The sequence below is a fragment of the Odontomachus brunneus genome, unplaced genomic scaffold (genome assembly GCF_010583005.1).
Source record: "Odontomachus brunneus isolate Ranch 3 - 2012 unplaced genomic scaffold, Obru_v1 Obru_scaffold_009, whole genome shotgun sequence".
Taxonomy (NCBI): Eukaryota; Metazoa; Arthropoda; class Insecta; order Hymenoptera; family Formicidae; genus Odontomachus; species Odontomachus brunneus.
Window position 1 is genome coordinate 378,380 of NW_022639459.1, and position 3,448 is coordinate 381,827.

At 30.1% G+C, this 3,448-nt stretch overlaps 1 protein-coding gene across 1 annotated transcript in view; it reads right to left on the bottom strand.

The window, feature by feature from the left end:
* The window catches only part of LOC116840360, a 25,971-nt gene that overhangs the window by 19,221 nt on the left and 3,302 nt on the right, over positions 1 to 3,448 (bottom strand). The gene's annotated exons all lie outside the window — the stretch shown is intronic.

Here is a 3,448-nt window from a genome sequence, read left to right on the forward strand (position 1 = left end):
GAAAATAAGTAATTTTCAATGATTCTTAGTATGATATTTCTATAAGGGTATGAAAGGAAAGACATGAACTAAATCTGTTCGACAACCAAAAGACTGTTCAAAAGAGTACACGCTCTACGCGTACTGACTTGCAGCAATGAACTGGCTCCGACGAAGTAGGATGAAAACTGCGCGTAGCTTTTCTGGTTTTTATTGCAACGTGAAACCTAGTTCCCGCGTGCCGCCAATGATGTATGACATCATCAAACAACCTTGTGACAAGAGTTGTGTTCCAAAATTACGCTCTATGCACAACGCCAGGCAACAGGCAATAAGAACAGGCAATAGGAGTCCGGATTGGTCAATTATTTTTAATCCCTGTTTCTATTGGTTGATGCCTATTCCAATTGTCTGTTGTCAGGCATTGTGCATAGAGCATTATTAACAGAGCTGATAATCTATAATATATGTAACATAAATTATAGCTTTTCAATGCTGGCAGTGAATTTTGAAACACAGCCAGGAAGTACACGTCGCGGTGCGGCGCAGCCGATTCGCACCGTCCCTCCTTTTTCCTCTTCTTCCAGAGAATACGATCACTCTCCTCTTAGTCTCGATGTGCAATAGGTGTAATAATCTTTAAGCTTGAAGAAATTGTCCAATCATAGTCGAATTATAGAAGAATAATCAATCGTGATTAGTTAATTTCTTACGGCTTAAGGCCTATCTATTGTAGGTCGGGACTTAATCTTTTAAATAACTTAATTTTATGTTATTTTACATTTGTTGTGTATTTGGCATATAAAGTTAGTTGACGAACTTCATAATTTATTAAATTTATTACATAGAGTGACGCAATATTTAAGATCACATGATTATAAAAATGATAAAATTAAAAAAGAGATATAATTATAGTTAAAAAACTAAATATATAGTTATTTTCAACCTCGTGAAAAGTCTTAATATCATGAAGAAAAAATAAACGAACTTACATTTTATTTTTTATATTTTATTTTCAAAATATATGGATTATTAAATATAAAGAATCAAGCTGTTCATACAGTTCCTTTACCGTGATATCACCTTTATTGTAAAAGAAGATAATGCCAAACCTAATGCCTTCATTAGTCACTAGACATAAGTCTTGTTATATTTGTCACAAATGTGAAACTGTATGAAATTACTGGTCATCACACATTGGGGCGTTCAGAAACCCTACTCCGTGAGTAGAGTAACATGTAATTAGCCAATCAAAGCAAAAGGAACTAAGATTTATTTATTATGATTGATTTATTAAAGTAACCCTATCCATCGAGTAAGATTTCTGAACATAGCTTTGGATGTGCACACTCGCAAACATCTTACAGTATTAATTCACTGGATGAAGAGCTCGCTTATATTAACACATTTGTATCTTCAAGTATTGCGTTGCATCGTCCGTCACGTTATGACGGAAGTTCAAGAATCGCGTGATTCTTATTTTCACACAGAATGTGCATCGCGACGCATCAATGCAATATATGAGCAGGCACAACATAACTTAATATTAACGATTTGTATGTGAGTCAAGGTAAATGTATAAAGCAAATAAATTGAATTGTGTTTGAGGATCAATTCAACTAAACTCCGATTAACTTAATCACTGATTACCTTATGGAGCGATCAATATAAAAATATCTAACGATATAATTTTATAGTTTTCACATTTAATAAAACAAAAATTAATAACCATTAAAAAAATAACACAAAATTTCAACTGAATCGTTAGAATATACTAATTGTTTTTAACTAATAACTGAAATTTAGCACAATATTATTTAGATAATAATTTAAACTTACGAATATTTTTTTACATTATTACGATTTTTTTACATTATTACTCAACTGCATCATAGCGAATGGAATGCGCAAAATATAAGATTTTGCAAGACACGTATTCTGGAAAACACAAAATATAACTACTGTATAACATAGATGTAAACGTAATCTTATATGTGCATATATATATATATATATATATATATATATATATATATATATATATATATATGCACATATAAGATTACGTTTACATCTATGTTATACAGTAGTTATATTTTGTGTTTTCCAGAATACGTGTCTTGCAAAATCTTATATTTTGCGCATTCCATTCGCTATGATGCAGTTGAGTAATAATGTAAAAAAATCGTAATAATGTAAAAAAATATTCGTAAGTTTAAATTATTATCTAAATAATATTGTGCTAAATTTCAGTTATTAGTTAAAAACAATTAGTATATTCTAACGATTCAGTTGAAATTTTGTGTTATTTTTTTAATGGTTATTAATTTTTGTTTTATTAAATGTGAAAACTATAAAATTATATCGTTAGATATTTTTATATTGATCGCTCCATAAGGTAATCAGTGATTAAGTTAATCGGAGTTTAGTTGAATTGATCCTCAAACACAATTCAATTTATTTGCTTTATACATTTACCTTGACTCACATACAAATCGTTAATATTAAGTTATGTTGTGCCTGCTCATATATTGCATTGATGCGTCGCGATGCACATTCTGTGTGAAAATAAGAATCACGCGATTCTTGAACTTCCGTCATAACGTGACGGACGATGCAACGCAATACTTGAAGATACAAATGTGTTAATATAAGCGAGCTCTTCATCCAGTGAATTAATACTGTAAGATGTTTGCGAGTGTGCACATCCAAAGCTATGTTCAGAAATCTTACTCGATGGATAGGGTTACTTTAATAAATCAATCATAATAAATAAATCTTAGTTCCTTTTGCTTTGATTGGCTAATTACATGTTACTCTACTCACGGAGTAGGGTTTCTGAACGCCCCAATGTGTGATGACCAGTAATTTCATACAGTTTCACATTTGTGACAAATATAACAAGACTTATGTCTAGTGACTAATGAAGGCATTAGGTTTGGCATTATCTTCTTTTACAATAAAGGTGATATCACGGTAAAGGAACTGTATGAACAGCTTGATTCTTTATATTTAATAATCCATATATTTTGAAAATAAAATATAAAAAATAAAATGTAAGTTCGTTTATTTTTTCTTCATGATATTAAGACTTTTCACGAGGTTGAAAATAACTATATATTTAGTTTTTTAACTATAATTATATCTCTTTTTTAATTTTATCATTTTTATAATCATGTGATCTTAAATATTGCGTCACTCTATGTAATAAATTTAATAAATTATGAAGTTCGTCAACTAACTTTATATGCCAAATACACAACAAATGTAAAATAACATAAAATTAAGTTATTTAAAAGATTAAGTCCCGACCTACAATAGATAGGCCTTAAGCCGTAAGAAATTAACTAATCACGATTGATTATTCTTCTATAATTCGACTATGATTGGACAATTTCTTCAAGCTTAAAGATTATTACACCTATTGCACATCGAGACTAAGAGGAGAGTGATCGTATTCTCTGGAAGA